Source organism: Lathyrus oleraceus, chromosome 3, assembly GCF_024323335.1.
Source record: "Lathyrus oleraceus cultivar Zhongwan6 chromosome 3, CAAS_Psat_ZW6_1.0, whole genome shotgun sequence".
NCBI lineage: Eukaryota > Viridiplantae > Streptophyta > Magnoliopsida > Fabales > Fabaceae > Lathyrus > Lathyrus oleraceus.
In genome coordinates, this window is record NC_066581.1 from 255,716,316 (window position 1) to 255,734,389 (window position 18,074).

The window sequence follows — 18,074 nt, forward strand, 5'->3', positions numbered from 1 at the left end:
GATTTATGTAGGAATCGCACTATCTGAGATCAGTCAATAAACTCTATGCATTTAAAGAGTTTATGAAGTTAAATTGAATTTTTAACTACAAAATTGTATTGTATATGTGAAAAACCGATATTACCATAAATTGAATTTTCTATTTAACAATTTAAAAACAAACAATTTAATCGATAAATAACAATAATAATAAATATCAATGATAATGATAGTAATGATAATTAATAATGACAATAATAATTAAAAATAATAAACAAATAATAATAATAATAATAATAATAATATCAATAATAATCAATATTAATCATTAACAATAATAATTTACAAAAAAATAATAATAATAATCAATAACAATAATAAGTAATAATAATTATAAATAACAAAAATCAACAATAATAGAAATAATTGTAATAAAAATAATAATAAACTATAATACTACTAATAATAATAAAATGACAATAAACATAATAATAATGACAAATAATATATTAATAATAATATATAAATAAAAACTAATAATAATAATAATAATATAATAATAATAATAGAGATTAATTACTATACATTGTCAGTGTAAAAAGTTTTACACCGTCGGTTCATCACCATCACCCGTTTGTATTACTTTATAGATTTTAAAAATAAAAGTCAAACTTCTTTTAATATCCAACGTCTATAATTAAGTGATGGTGTAAAACCCTTTTACACTGACAGTGTATTTCAATTAATCTCATAATAATATTAATTGTTAGTACCTTAGGATTGGCATTAATTTTGTAAAACAAATAATGTAATCACCTCTGTTGTTTTAATATGTTGGGTTGAAGAAGTTCAACATCTGGACCAACATGTCAGGTACGATGTCACGACATCGTGACTGTGACATCACGCATGTGTATAAAACTGAATTAGTTAATTCTGGCATGTGTTAACTAAGTTAATATTCTAGGATTAGTCAAGATATTTGGTGAATATCCTAACTTCTATGTGGAGATCTTGAAGACTCAATCAGAATATTTGGTGAATATACAGTTTCTAAATATGGAGATATGTTAGGATATTTTAGGAACTAAAAGATTGAAGACCTTGATTGTAGCAGAAGTTTTCTGCCAGCTTTGTAACAGCAAAGGAGAAGCTTGCTGCGATTTCTGAAGGCTCAAATCCAGTTGGGTGGTTAGGTTATAAATAGCAGATTGTAACCTAGGTTTGGTAAGCCTCAAAGAATGTAAAATTAGGGGTGTGTGTAAGGTAAACCTCCCAACCTGTGGGAAGGTTACCAAGTGTTTCTCAGTGCTAAAAAGCATGAGATTAGTTGTAACTCAAAGCCTGTAGGTAAGAGTTGTTATGATCTTGAACGAAGCTGTGAAGTAAGTTCAAGTTGTTTAACATTACATTGTAATTGTAGTGATAGGAATGGAAACTGGAGGTTTCCATCTAGGAGTTCCTAGGTATAGATTGCATTGGGTAGGTATTAAGTGAAGAGTTGTAAACGGGGGAGTTTAACTCTGAATTAATACTGCTGATAGTGGATCTTCTTCCTGGCTTGGTATGCCCCCAGAGTAGGTAATGTTGTATCGAACTGGGTTAACAATTACTTGTGTTTTTACCTTCTGCACGTTATAATCCTGTCTGTTATAACTCAATATGTATTTCATTCTGTTTATCAAGGGAATAACAGACCTGGCACATAGCCTACTGTCTGAATGCCAAACTGAATGTTATGACATTCATCATTGACAGTTGATACTGAAGTATAGACTGGTTGGTCTTTTACAGTACAACCAACTGTAATGCTGGAATAGGTGATGTTCAAATAAATGTTGAGACATCATGCTGATAACTGTGCAGGCTCAATAGAAGTAAGTGTTATGTTTGATCTCTGCTGTGTCTTTATACCAGATGGACAGAACTGGGTGTTCTTCTTTTCTATGGTGATATAGTAGCAGATGTCGTGACATCTGTGAATGTGTGCATATTAGTATCGGGTTTTAATTTGTATAACTGTCTTGTTGTATTAGTAACAATGTTGGATCAGATGTCATGACTTCGAGTAGAACATCTGAACTCTGACTACACCAGAATATCAATTGGTATCAGAGTAGGCATCATGTTCTGTGTCTGGATGAGATCTATAGGTGATACTTTCTGGTATCTTGCAAGGAGTTATGTTAGTACTGATGTTGGAACCTGTGGAAGGTTCTGTGATTTCCCTGAATGGTCCCTTGAAGTAGGTGGATGGACTATTCATGACAGGAACTGTGCGTACCTGTCTCTAGAGGTTGGCAATTGGCCTTTGTGTGGGACAACTGTTCTAGTTTTGAAACATATTCAAACTTGGTATGTTCTTGGAGGCTGATCTGGTGAAGTGTATGGTCATAGGTTGAGTTGTATTAGGATTTCCGCTGCATAATACCTGGCAAAACTCAAACTCTGATGTAGTTTCCCCTCATGAGGATGAAAGGCTGCTGTATTCAAGATTTCATCATAATCTACTGAAGATGTCAAAGATACTTGAGTCTCCTCAAGTCCACTCATCATGACGTTCTCACTTCAGGATGGTAAGAATCACCTGATCACTGATTCTTTTACTCTCTTGGGTAGTGTATATGAAGACCTTGAAGACTTTCAAGGAGGGTTTGTTCCAAGGAGGTGGAACTAATGTTCTATGTGATGTTAGAACATGTTGCTCAACAAGTATGCAGCTACTGGTTGAAGAGCAGATGTTTTTAGGTGTCAAACAAAGGGATACTTGTGTTTGGAACCTACTCCTGACCTGGAAGAGGAGACATCTGTGTGTGCTAAGTTGATAGAGGCAGGGTCAACTGTGTGTGTGCTCAAGAAGGTCACTTTTAGACGTCTGATCTCTAGAAGTGGAGCTGGTTGAGATGTGACATTGTGCAACTTCCTGCTATTTGTCTTATTCCTATAGATTGATCAGGGTTGGATAGTTGTTCCCTGAAGTACTATGTTGTGTTGGAAGACAAGTCCCCTGGATGTTAGAAGACAATAATGGGGTAACCTGATTGTTATTTCATTTAAGAGGATTGGGACCATGAATCTAGTTGTTCAAACACCACGCTCAGAAGTGACAGTTCTTTCAAGGAGTGAGAATATGAAGATTCAGAGGTTGGTTGAGGTAGTATGCTCTGGAAATGCATATCTACTATTGACTGGTGTTGTTTTCTTTCACTAGTACTTATGGTCAGCTGGAGTCTGATTGGTGTGATTGGAGTATGTATAGGTATAACTCATAGAGTTAGTTGCCACTGGTAGGGATGATGTATGTCATGTTGAGACATTTGTGTACAATGCATGGATATTAGTGTGGAGTTTCCATGATTGTTAATTTGAGGGGAAGTTTTTGTTAACCTCCCCACGTTTGGTCAACCTAGGGTCTGATTGGTTGTTGACCTGTGTCACATGGGTTCTGGTTGTTGTGTGACACATTTGCAAGAAAGGATTCATCTCTCTCATTCCTAAGGGTGAATCTAATCTGGAAAGATTCTGAAAACTGTTGAGGTGCTTGCAAGCAGAAGATGTTGACACAAGAAGAGTATTTTCAAAGTATTCTTATGGTGGAAGTATCTGAAAGGAAAATTGGGAAAGGATTTAAGACCAATGTCTACTTGTGCCAAGTACAAGTATTTAATTGATTATCCTTGGAGCTCAAGATAACTGATGTTTTTAAAGATGTTGGAACATCTCGTCTTCAAGACCCTGTGCAGAATCACAGGAAGGATAGTACATTGGTTTATGATCTATCACTTTTGTGGCAGCAAAAGCATACGATCTCTGAAAAGGTTTCCTGGCAAGAAACATGTTCAGCCTTGGTGCGTACAAGAAGAAGAAAACATCATAGTCCTGATGGTGGTTACTTGGATCAGTTTACTTCTGATCTAGGTAAGGAAGTGCATTGGCTAATGCACACTGTGGAGTTAAGAATAAGTGGCAGCATTCTTGACATCATGGAAACAGCCTTGCTTTAGGAAGTGGAATCCTTGGTATAGATGAAGGGATAGTGTCTAACTGGTCCTTCTGAAGACTCATGCATCAGAGTGTCTGATGTCTTTGGAGAAGAAGCAGGGATTCATCAAGGTGTGAGCTTGGATGACTTAACTGTAAACCTGCAGGATGGAGGTTGTTTACTCAAACTTGGTTCCACAATCAAGTCTATGAGAACGTTGAACTCTGGTTCTGTGAAGGGAGGAAGTTCTTTCAAGTGGCAGAAGAAGGAGCTGAATTTAACAGCTAGATGTTAAGACACAATGTTGTGACATTTGGTTCAACACCAGAATCTTAGTTGGTGAAGTGGCACATCAACTTAAGATAGAAGGGTCTACAGAGTTGTAGATTGGGTACTTCAAAAAGATTGTTCTCATTACAGTACTTTGGAGTTGCTGGATGGAGAGGATGTTACATGTTCGTGTCTTAGAGAATCTAAGTCTTGTTTAACATGAGGCTTGAAGTTCAAGTCTCACTTGGAAGGTCAGAATATCTTTGGGAGAAGTCTGATAAACGTGGAGAGGTCAAAAAGTGGCATTTGACTTTTTCATATGAGGATTCATGAAGGAGGTAATCAATCAGTGGCATTTGGTCTATCTCAGAAGTGAGTTCGAAGAATCAAGATAATCAACATATGGCAGCTGATTATTCTTGAGGAAAGTCTGAGACAAGTTACTTTTGAGCAGAAAAGTAGTAAGTTGAAGACAAAAGGAGGTGTTTTCTATTCATCTCTTGGAGCTTGTGGTAGGAGTTCTGAGCTATCTATGGAAGATTATCTCTTGTAATGGGATGAGAATGTATATGTCCCAATTTGTGTCTGGTTTCTTTTGGATCAAGCTAGTGACTCAGTGATATCTGAAGATTATCAGATGGTGTTTTTAGTTATGTTGTGAAGGATGTCCTAACTTATGTTAGAACATTTTGTGAAGTGGTTTTCTGTTCTGGTTAGAAGAGAGAGTGACACAGAGTGTGAATGTGTTCAGCCAAGAGGGTTGAACAGAGGGTGTGCTCTTGAAGACATGAAGATGCGTCTTATATTTTCCATTCATCAAGTGGTCTGGGTTCTCTTTGAATCAGGAAGTATGTGAAGGTCCAACTTTGGGGTGTTGGATATGTTTATGTGTGATCTCCAAGTTTCAAGAGGAGAGTTGGTTGGTCATGACAGGGGGAGTTCTGTCTTTGCACTGCAAGTAATCATCAAGCTTGTGGTCTATGTGTTCTCAGATAACAAGGTATGTCACCTTGTTAGTTAGTGGGATGATGTGGTGTGTGTCAAGGCTGAGTGAGAAGAAGAATGTCTGACCGAATGTCATGACATTGCCTTGGACAATTTGTGTGTCTTACTAGTTGCATCGATAACTAGTAATTCTGTTGTTTGTTGCACAGATTTAGGGGGAGGAGAAGTACCCATGTGCATATGTGCATTACTAGTAATTACATCTAGTAATTGTTATTGCTTCTGCTGCTGTTTAAACTTCTGATAAGTTGTTTAACTGCTGGTAGTTTTCCTTGTGAACAAAAAGGACAGAGTGTTCACAAGATGTCATATGTGATGTCTTAACATAAGATATCATATGTACCTGCTGGAAGTTATATAAGGAAATATGGATGTGTGGTGCTAGATGTCAAGCTACCACTGGAGGTGAGAAAATGGTTTTAGGAAATGGTGATAGGGAGAATACATGAAGAATGCAAACAAAAGCAGTGTCGAATGTTAAGACATAGCTTGCAACGGGTCTGACAGCATTTATGGAATAGTCTACACGCATTGGAACTGTTGTTTCTGAAAAGAAACAGTCAAGAGCTATAAAAGGTATTCAAAGATAGTCTGGGATATTGGTGGTGATTCTCTGACTAATTCTCAGCAAATATTTGTGGATCTTGACCAAGTATTTACTCCTACCGTTAATTCCTAAGCATATACTTATGGATCTTGACCAAGTATTTACTTCTACCGTTAATTCCTAAGCATGGTCTGGCCTATTTCAAGGATGTATCAGCATTCCTCTTCTCACAAGAGCAACATTCCATTCCCTCTAAACCATGGGGTTTATTAAGATTTGGGCATACTGCGCCTGGATCGGGTTTTGTGAAGGTTTCAGTTTTAAATGTTTAGCTAAAAAGGGGGAGAGAAACATTGTCCTGAGGATGTACCACAAGCAAGCAAAATGTGGTAGCAAGGAGAAGTTGGGATCAGGCACAAAAGTCACTAACTGGGTATATCACTTGTGTCTTGTGATCTGAGTTACATTATCTATGTACTCAGCATTACATATTCTTCAGGAAGCTCCACTGTTGAGGGGAAGGGTTGTGATGCAGCTGATTCTTATACAACTTCTTCCTCATGTACACCAAAAGTGGTATTGGTAATGGGGCTGACAATGACAAAGAGGAAGTGCAGGCCCATATTGGGATGTGGTGTCTAGGGTAATGTTTATTTGTTTTAGCTAAAATTTTCCAAAGGGGGAGATTGTTAGTACCTTAGGATTGACATTAATTTTGTAAAACAAATAATGTAATCACCTCTGTTGTTTTAATATGTTGGGTTGAAGAAGTTCAACATCTGGACCAACATGTCAGGTACGATGTTATGAAACCGTGACTGTGACATCACGCATGTGTATAAAATTGAATTAGTTAATTCTGGCATGTGTTAACTAAGTTAATATTCTGGGATTAGTCAAGATATTTGGTGAATATCCTAACTTCTATGTGGAGATCTTGAAGACTCAATCAGAATATTTGGTGAATATACAGTTTCTAAATATGGAGATATGTTAGGATATTTTAGGAACTAAAAGATTGAAGACCTTGATTGTAGCAGAAGTTTTCTGCCAACTTTGTAACAGCAAAGGAGAAGTTTGCTGCGATTTTTGAAGGCCCAAATCCAGTTGGGTGGTTAGGTTATAAATAGCAGATTGTAACTTAGGTTTGGTAAGCCTCAAAGAATGTAAAATTAGGGGCGTGTGTGAGGTAAACCTCCCAACCTGTGGGAAGGTTACCAAGTGTTTCTCAGTGCTAAAAAGCATGAGATTAGTTGTAACTCAAAGCCTGTAGGTAAGAGTTGTTATGATCTTGAACGAAGTTGTGAAGTAAGTTCAAGTTGTTTAACATTACATTGTAATTGTAGTGATAGGAATGGAATCTGGAGGTTTCTATCTAGGAGTTCCTAGGTATAGATTGCATTGGATAGGGATTAAGTGAAGAGTTGTAAACGGGGGAGTTTAACTCTGAATTAATACTGCTGATAGTGGATCTTCTTCCTGGCTTGGTATGCCCCCATATTAGGTAATGTTGTACCGAACTGGGTTAACAATTACTTGTGTTTTTACCTTCTGCACGTTATAATCCTGTCTGTTATAACTCAGTATGTATTTCAGTCTATTTATCAAGGGAATAACAGACCTGGCACATAGCCTACTGTCTGAATGCCAAACTGAATGTTATGACATTCATCATTGACAGCTGATACTGAAGTATAGACTGGTTGGTCTTTTACAATACAACCAACTGTAATGCTGGAACAGGTGATGTTCAAATAAATGTTGAGACATCATGCTGATAACTGTGCAGGCTCAATAGAAGTAAGTGCTATGTTTGATCTCTGCTGTGTCTTTGTACCAGATGGACAGAACTGGGTGTTCTTCTTTTCTATGGTGATATAGTAGCAGATGTCGTGACATCTGTGAATGTGTGCATATTAGTACTGGGTTTTAATTTGTATAACTGTCTTGTTGTATTAGTAACAATGTTGGATCAGATGTCATGACTTCGAGTAGAACATCTGAACTCTGACTACACCAGAATTTCATTAATAATGATAATAATAGGGATATAAAAAAATTAAAAAAAGAAAGAAAAAAAGTATTAAAAAAAGGAAAGGGTGTGTGGCTCGGTGACAGTAAGAGAGGGAGGAAGTAGTACTTTCAAAAAATTTAAAACAACCACTCATTCTTGACAAGTAGGTAAGAAGGAGAAAAAAATTTAAAACAATTTTCCTTTTCTTCCTTCCTCATGGGTACAAAATCGAACACCATACAATCATTCTTCTTCTTTTTTTTTTACAAAAAAACTTAATAAACAAACCTTCCTCTCTCAAGCATCTCATGAATAACAACAACAATATGATGAAAACATAAACAAACACAACAATATCATTGTAACGAACATGGATATAACCTTGGTGGTAGACGACTGCGAGGCAACGGAGGGAGCGTGAGATGCGGATGAATGGCTGTTATAGGCCGGTTTTGTTTGTTGTTTGGTCAAATAAGGTTTGGGATGATAATGGAGTAAGGTTGGTTTGATAGTGGTTGTATATGGTGGTGTGGGAGGTGCTCGATTTGTGTTTGATCATGAAGGTTATGCGGGACCGTTTTTGTGTGGTCGGAAGGGTGGTTTGGTTGGTTGTACCCGATGGCGGAAATGGACGTATGAAATGAGTTTGTGAGTTGTGGTGGAGGTCCGGTTGCGACTGTAGGTGTGGTGGTGGTGCAAAAATGAATGGAGTTCTGTTTGATTGAGTTTGAGTTGTTAATGGAGTTGAGTGATATTGTTGTAGATGTTGGTTTAATGGAGATGATGAGGAGGACGAAAGTGGTGTAATTGTGTTCGGAAGTGGAAGTGGATATGAAGAAAAAGAGGGAGTTGTATGAGTGAAGTTGTGAAAAGAAGAAAACAATAGGTTCAGTGAGAATGAGTAGAAAATGGATGTGTGAAGGAAAACAATAGAGAAGTGTCATGGTCTTTTCGTAAGCTGAGGTGGTTTATGATATTCAGAAAGAGAGTATAATATACATTTTTATTATTTAAAAAAGAAAATAATATGAGAAGAAAAAAAGCATGTTGGCCACGCGGGGAGTCATTGACGAGGAAAACCCGCTTTGTTCGGGTTTGGGTTTTTTCCGACTATAAAAGATGGGGATGGGTAGGGTAATGGGGACACTAGTACCCACCCCGAACCCTCCCCCGAACCCGCCCCGTTTATTTTATTATGTACATTATTTTTTATTTTTGATAATTTAGAATATTAAATATGTGGTCAATGTTTTGATATTTTAATTTTAATTTATTATTTAAAATACATGCATGAAATTTTTTTAGATTATTTTATTTTATCATTTGTAAAAAAATAAAATTATTTTGGAAAAAATTAATGTTTTTATTAAAAATTTTGATTTCAGTAAATGAATGGCCGCGGGACGGGGATACTCGAACCTGTTTGGGACGGGTTCGAGTTTTGATTCTCCGTCCCCGTTTGGGTTTGGAGCAGGGAACAGGGATTGTTTGAGGATTTGGGTTTGGGTTTCAGGGAGGTAAAAACCGTCCCCGACCCGCCCCGTTGTCATGCCTAGTCATCTTCCTCTCATTCACCAACCTTCCACATATATACAAAAAATGGAAATTTGGGCTTCGAAAGTTTCTTAGCTGCCATTAATATCTTTAAACTTATTTTAGATACAAAATAAGTTAGAAACAATTAAAACATTCTACATAATTGAAATTAAATTAAAATGATAACATAGAAAATTCTAATTAATTCCAACAATTATTTTGATTGAAAAACAAAAATAAATAGATTAAAAAATGAATAAGAATCGACCACAAAAGTGCCTGAAAAAATAAATCGAATGCATTAAAATAATCAGCACGAAATAAACTTTTAGAAAACATACGTGTTTTGATACAGTTTTGAAATAAAAAATGATCGGTTAAAAGGCTCACACTGATTAAAATGCGACCAAAACAATAGTAGAATCGTAGATTAAGAATATCGACATTTTTCAATCGTCAAGTTTAATTACACGAACCGTAGATTAAGAATATCGACGTTTATAAGCTCAGTTTTGAAACTTTTCGCCCGCTAATTTTACGCATATTTGAAAATTGATTCAATCGGTCTATCTATAGATCGAAAAACTATTTTCATTGACATTTTAAGTGGTATACGGAACAAAATGCAAGTTGTGATAAGTAGAAAATGTAGATGTCTAATGCATTGAAATATTGACTGAATAATCGTAAATAGATAATAAGATGCAAAGTAATCATTCTCAGATCATTTGCTTCTTATTCTCAATTATAAATAAAATCCTACAAAGATTCAGATGACAACAATACTCTTGATTGACACCCTCTAGATCTCTGAAACATGATGAAATGGAATGGACAATGCGCTGAGACTAGTAAATAATACTAAGATCTAACATAAAGAGATCATCTCTCTAAAAATGATGATATAATCTAACACAACGAGATCGTTGTGCTACTGAGAAGAGACTTTGGTCCAACACAAAAAGATCATCGTCCTATCCGTTGATAAGAAATATCGATCTAACACACAAATATCTTCGTTCTTACTGAAAATGCACTACTCATGCAAATTTTAAATAAATCATTATTGAAATGAGTGTGATATACAATGAACGGATCTCTAGTTTATTCAAAGTGAGAAAGACAATGAGATAGGATACCAATACAGATGATTAACAAATGTCTAGGAGTCAGGTTAACGCAACCTTGTTGAGTAAACTTTAAAAAGAAACCTTACTTCAATTAGGTCTTTTAAGGGTTGTAACGTGGTTTGGTTCACAGTTTTTGAACAAAAGGATATAGGCTCAAAGTTTTAATTTTAACCCAACCCAATCTCCTTGATGCTCTTCAGTCCTACATTCAGTTAATTTGACAAACACATTCAAATTCCAGGAGAAAGTTAAAGGTATGAACATATCAGCTTGAGAACCAATGATAATCATTCATTTGAGGTAGGAGTCACCTGTACTTGTTTGGTAATCCCATAATTTAATTTTATCGGGAATTTTGGTGACCCTTTTGTTCTTGATATGATGGTCACTTATTTTCCTTTTTATTTCTTTTACTTTTTATTTTTCTCCCTAACTTTTGTCTAGACTGTTTCTTTTGAAGTCCCAGTTCACCGGGATGCCCTAATTTTTTCCTAAGTAGCCTTGGTGTTTGACTTAGAGTTTTTTTTTCTTTTTCTACTTCTTTTTGGAAGATTTCAGCCATGTCATTAGTTATTGAGGAACAATCATTATTCCTTTGGATTTGTATGATTGCTTCGACACCTTTTTGATGTGTGTGAAGAAAAGGATATGGTTACACTTAATAGGTGTTCAAAATGATTACTTTTAATTTGAATGCATAGTCGAATTAACTGAAAACTATACTGCTCCTGGTTCAGATAAAGGGTTTTATTGTTTAGAAAGAAACACCAACTTATAGGCTCAAAGGGGTTGACGGAGGATTATCTTCCTTATATCTCTGATGTTTCAGAGTTGAAACAATGCCTTACATCATCAATAAAGTTTTATTCGAAAGCATACTTGTTAGCAATTTTGGGTACTCGGCATTCTCCCTCCAATCATTGCTAAAACAACAGTTTGGTAAAGAAAAGGAATAAGAGAATTAAAGATATATTTTTTTTTAATCTTTTTTTGATAAAAATGGAAAAACGAGAGAACACTAGAGGATGGATTCAAAAGAGTGCATGCTCATTTCATTACTATACAATTAAAATTAACAACGTTTAAAAGCAAATAAACACTTAGCAAACAAGAAAGAAAACTACAAAAGATGATAATGTCAATAATAATCAATATCAATAATTAAACATAATAATTAAAAAATAATAATAATTAGTACTAATAATAAATAATAATAATAATAATAATAAATAATAATTCTAAATGATAAAAATACACAATAATAATAGATATAATAGTAATAATAATAAACAAAAATAATAATAATAATAATAATAATAATAATAATAATAAAAAAATGATAATAAACATAATAATAATGATAAATAATATAGTAATAATAATATATAAATAATAATAATAATAATAATAATAATAATAAATAATAATAATAATAATAATAATAATAATATAATGATAACAATATTAATAATGATAATAATAGTGATATAAAAAAGAAGAAATGATGTAGTTATGAAAAGAAGAAGGTGGTGTAGTTGTGATTGGAAGTTGATATGAAGAAGAAGAGGGAGTTGTATGAGTGAAGTTGTGAAAAGAAGAAAATAACATAGAAGTCTCTTGGTCTTGTGGTAAGTTGGGACCGTTTATGATGATATTCAGAAATAATGTATTATAATTTTTTTTATTATTTTAAAAAGAAAACAATATGAGAAGAAAAAAAGTCAGCTGGTCACATGGGGAGCCGTTGGTGCATGGTCATCTTCCTCTCTTTCACTAGCCTTCAACATATATACAAAACAATTTGAAAATTTGGGCTTTGGAAGTTTATTAATTTGCAATAATATCCTTAAACTTATTTTTGAGACAAAATGAGTTAGAAACCAAACAAAATTAAAATATTCTACATAATGAAAATTAAATCGAGATGATAATGTAGAAATTCTAATTAATTCCAAAAATTATTTTGATTGAAAAACAAAAATAAACAGATTAAAAAATGAATAAAAATCGACAACAAAAGTGCTCGGAAAAATAAACCGAATGCATCAAAATGATCAGCGCGAAATATTTTTTTGAAAACATATAGGTTTTGGTCAAATTTTAAAATAAAAAATGATCGGTTAAAAGGATCAGATTTTGATTAAAATGCGGTGAAAAAAGTAGTTGCAAAATTAAAACGAGTGTGTCATATTAAACTACGCGAACCTTTGGTTAAGAATATTGATGTTTGCAAGCTCAAATTTGAAATTTTATGCCCGCTAATTCTGCGAATATTTGAAAATTGATTCAACCGACCTGTTTGTAGATTCGAAAAATTACTCTGGTTGACATTTTAAGCGTTATACGGAATAAAATGCATGTTGTGATAAGTAGAAAATGCAGATGTCTTGTGAATGCATTGAATTATTGATCGAATAATTGTAAATAGACAATCAGATGTAAAATAATTGTTCTCGGACCATTTACTTATGATTCTCAATTATAATTAAAACCCTACAAAGATTCAAATGATTACAATACTCTTGATTGTCACCCTCTGGACCTTTGAAACATGATGAAATGGAATGGACAATCCGGTGAGACTAGGAAATCAAATCTTTCCACTTCCTAATCAACAGAAGACTGAATGAATGTCATCAAGACCAGATAAAATGCAAGAACTTCTGACTTTTCTTCTAAACCCTGATGAATGCTTTTAACTGAAAGAATGCATGATAATATGAAACGATTATGATATGCTGATGCAAGTGAAATATGAAGGTGTGAAAAACAAAAGAAAAGGGGGGTTTGAATTGGGTTTTAAAAAACACAAGTTTTTTTCCAACTCAAGAACACCACACAAATACTAATAATAAAGAGATATAAACACAAGTTTTTTTATCCTGGTTCGCTTGAAACTCAAAGCTACTCCAGTTCACCCGCCAAGGTGATTTCGTCTTATAAACAAGGACTTAATCCACTATAATCAACTAATTAAAAAATTCACAAAGAATAACCTTCTTTGTCATCTCAACGATCTGACTATATCCTAATCTCCTTAAGGAATCACAAAGAACAACTTTTTTTATCTTCACAAGGATCCGACTAAAACCTAGTTTCCTTAAGGAAATACAAACAAACAGGTTAAATAAGATTTTGTGTGTTACAAGTTGCTTCTACACAAGCAGATTTTACACAAATGAAATAAAAACACTTAAATAAATTTTAACAAAAAAGAAGAAGAAGAAAACACAATTTATTCTCTCTCTACATAAGACTTTCTCTCTATACAAGCATATCGAATTTGATTCACCATTTGGATTTGTTTATGGTGAAAATGTTACTATAGCCCTAATTCAATTTTGTGTTTTTTTAAACTCCATTCATATGTTTTTTAAGGTTAAATTTTTTAGGATTTAATTTTGATCTATCTGGATTTAATTTTGATTTTTTTTAGATACGCGCAAAAGTAAGTTCTTAACAAACAACTATATTTACTACTTTACCGATTATTATCTCTAAATAATATATTTAATTTTATGGTGCAGATGGTCGGCACATGGTATGAGTTACAACAAATGTCCTAGACACTGTATTACTCAATATCGCAATCTCTTGGATCACCTTCGACCGACAAATGTATTGCCATTAATCTAATTAATTCGTAATAATTTGTTAATTTCTTCTAACAAATTGGTAATCTAATATATGTTCACATTTCAGTTCATTTGGCGTCCATATCTGAATTTGGACCATGACCATGAAATCAACGAACAAGATGCAACCATTTGGACTGATGCACATCGGTCATAAGATTCACCACTATGGAGATGCACAATAGTGATCGTGTTAAATTGCAGTTCGGTATGCTTCAACACATCCCAGATCCCCCGACAAACCTCGGAGAATGGAATATACAGAAAGTTAACGACCAATGGAACTTTAACCCATGGCAAAGCTTCGTTAGATCTGAGTGTCGAAAATGGAAGCACCGACAAGACCATGTCTTAACCGACAATGTGATGCCAACCAAAGAAAAACTAACTCGTAATTATATGACTTGGTACATATCAGTTGGATTTGAGTTCATCTCCGAGGATATGTACCTATACGACCCACGCTTGGCAACTTACACACAAGAAGGTTCAACATCTAATCCCCAACAACATTGTCAGACCGGTTACTCACAACCCCCTATCCATCAAAATTTCTAATCCACAAACACATAAACCTACGACCCTAACATGTCAAACACCAAACCACACTACAAGAGCATACCCCGTACCACCATCAACAAGTAGATCATCATCAAGACACCCAACATCGCTATGCACCAAACACATCACCATACCATAGTCGCCTTAGCCAAAACACTCAGCGATAATTTAACACCAACCGTCCCTCCTCCTAATATAGCTAAGAAGCCCAAACATCATAAAACCAAAACATGCAACAACCATATGGCTACCAAACACCACAACAATCAATTCAACCTTTCCTCGACACATCATTCACACCAACATCTCCCTTCAATTGTCCTGGTCGCCCTACAATAACTCAAACACTCCACAACTACTCTGGCATGGGTCATGAACTCAGTTATGACGGTAGCCCTTCAATGCATACACAAGACTACTCAGATTTGTCTGAATATCTCAGGCAATCTCTTGCAGTTGGTGGTGATGTTCCTGGGCCCTCAGATACTCAAACACCTGTGGTGAATCATCTCGGTCAACGACATTAGTCTTTTTGTGTAAACGTGTATTAATCTTAATATGAATTGGTCAGATTTCGACTTTTATCTAAAATGTACAATATTTAAAATAAAAAAATTACGAAACACACAGAAGTGTCAGACCAATTGGCGTCTCATTTATAAATTAACACACATGCGTCAATTGGATTGACAACACTAGATGCACTAGCCAATTCAATTGGCGCCACCTCACTAAGTTTAAGAGCAAGTGTCAATTCATCTGGCGCCACTTCAAAGTGAGATATTTTGAGAAATAATTTGAAAAACGGGTTTTTTTATAAAAAAAATAGGGTTATTTAGATCAAAAGTTCCACTTTTTAAGCCTAAAAATATTTACAAAGAACAAATTTAAACAAAAATAATTACGAAAAAAATAAAATTAAAAAATATTTATATGGATCAATTATGTTTTTAAGTTTAAAATTTATTAAGAGATGCACTCATAAAATACATTATTTAATTATTTTAAATAATTTTATTAAAGTTTGTCAAACCAAGTTAGTCGCACGCAACAAACGAGTACATCCTTCGATTATTACTATAAACAACAAAAGAGTTTTTATGTTCTTTGAATAATTAATATATCAGACATAAATAATGATCAGATATATTTTTTTTAATAAATTTGAAAATAATTTTTTTATTTATAATAATAAATGGAGAGTGTATAGATAAAAGCCTGTTGTTTCTTTTAAGAAATATAACATCACACTGCAAGTTGATTGCAGATTCTTTTTCTATATAAAAAAGATTTTGGACCCCCTTTATTTATATATCCCCACCTACACAACATGTAAAATGATGGGCTCACAGTATTTAATTATTTCCTTATCTCATATGTTTATTTATTTTCAAATTCTCTTCCATAATACTCTTCACTTTCATAATTACCTTTCAGATGACTCAACATTAACATTGAATATGTATGATGAGAAAAAGAAAACTACGTGAAAGTATTACCTGTAGTGAGGAGTTGTTTGTATAGCTTGTTTCTCCCACACCACTCTTCACGTGAAGGATGTGTTCCATTGTCATTAAGAAAAAAATATTAATTGCAACAATGTGTAGTGAGTCACAAGGGAGCTGGAAAAATTGTTATGTATAGTGACAAACCTAAATAAAATTTAAGTTTATATAGATAATTAACTGCAATAAATATACTATTTTTTATTTTATTTAATTTAATTTTTATAAAGATACTTTATTGAGTAAAAAAGAAAAACTTAAAATTTAATCTATAAAAAATAACAAAAATGATAGTTAAACATGTACAATCTATCTATTAAAAAAATTTCAAAAGCATAAAAACGTCATCATCAACAAAAAATATGCAGTTGCTAATCTATCTACACATGCATTACCCTCATTGAAAATATGATATATCTTAAATCTAAAGGAGTGTATAATGTGTAAAGTATTTTTTCTTTTAAATAAAAGAACGTCAATGAACAATATTCAAATTATAAAATGTACAAAATACTCAACATTTAGTCAGTTTCAAGTCAAAGATTTTTCTAGTTCTTCCTGTTAGCATATTCGATAGAAAATATGATTTCGTTAAATTGAATTTGAAAAGGGGTGCAAACTCAAACCTTAGCTGAGAAATCTCAAAAGAGTGTTCCTAAATTATCCCTAAATATGCCGCCACCACAAGTTGAGATCCCGTAATTTCCTTTTAAAGCTCCATTTATATTACGCTTAATCCAAATAGGACTAGAAAAACATCAACTAACTTGTATGATTCTAGGTGCGGAAGAAGATTGACATTTGATTTCAAAGCAATTATTAATTTTTAACTTATGAAATGAATAGTACATATGCCCATTGAAAGAGGTAGATGACAAATATACTAATTGTTTAACATGAAAAATATTTTTATCAAAGTCAATGTTACCATTTTAAAATCTACCATTTCTTATGTGTTAAGTTTTCCAAAAAGTTATTATGATGAGAGATATGATTAGACTCTGAATTTGAGAATTCAAACTTCTACAAACAAGTTTGTATAAGCTTTCGTAACTAGTTTAATAAGTTTTCATGTGAAACAATCGCTTAATGCAATGCCAAAAAAGTAATATGTACCTGCATCTTAAAAATAAATGGTTTACAGTTTCTACATCATGATTTTAGAGAGAACACCTCGAAACCATAAGTATTTCCCTTCTAATCATGTTGTCTTTTGTTGTAATAACATTATGCATTTGTTTCCAAGTCACTAATTAACTTATGAGGTGCTTTTTAAGGATGCCAAATGAATTTTGTTCAAGAAATGTTAATGTGATCCCTCCTAATACAATTGTAGGCATCTTTAAAAGATAGATCCCCATTTGTAGATCATGTCCAAATTAATTTTTCAGCATTAGTATTATCATATGACAAGTAAATCTTCAAGTGTCTTCAACAATTTGAGAAGTCAAAATGGATAAGTCATGAGGAATGTTTCAACTGATGTCTTGGATAATTGAATTAACCTTACTAGTTTGCATATGATTCACTGGACCAAGTAGCTTGCTTGATCAACATACTATCTATAGTTATATGGATATGATGAGATATATGTTTTACCTTTGAATATAGGAACTCCAAGATAGTTAAATGGTTCTATTCCATAATGAACCCAAGCATATCTACAATGTGCCTCAACCTAGTTTCAGAAGTGCTTCCACCATTAAGGTTACATTTAGTTAAGTTGATGTGTTGACTAGAATTCTAACCATATTCTTGAAGGAAATAGTTAATGAAGGTATTTTTTTCTGATAATTTTGCAAAATATCTTAAGTGTGGTAAAGAATGATTGTCTTATCAACCGATATGTATGTAACTTTTTTGTAAAATATAAGTTATGTAATTCTTTTTTATATTTTAGTTTTTTTTTG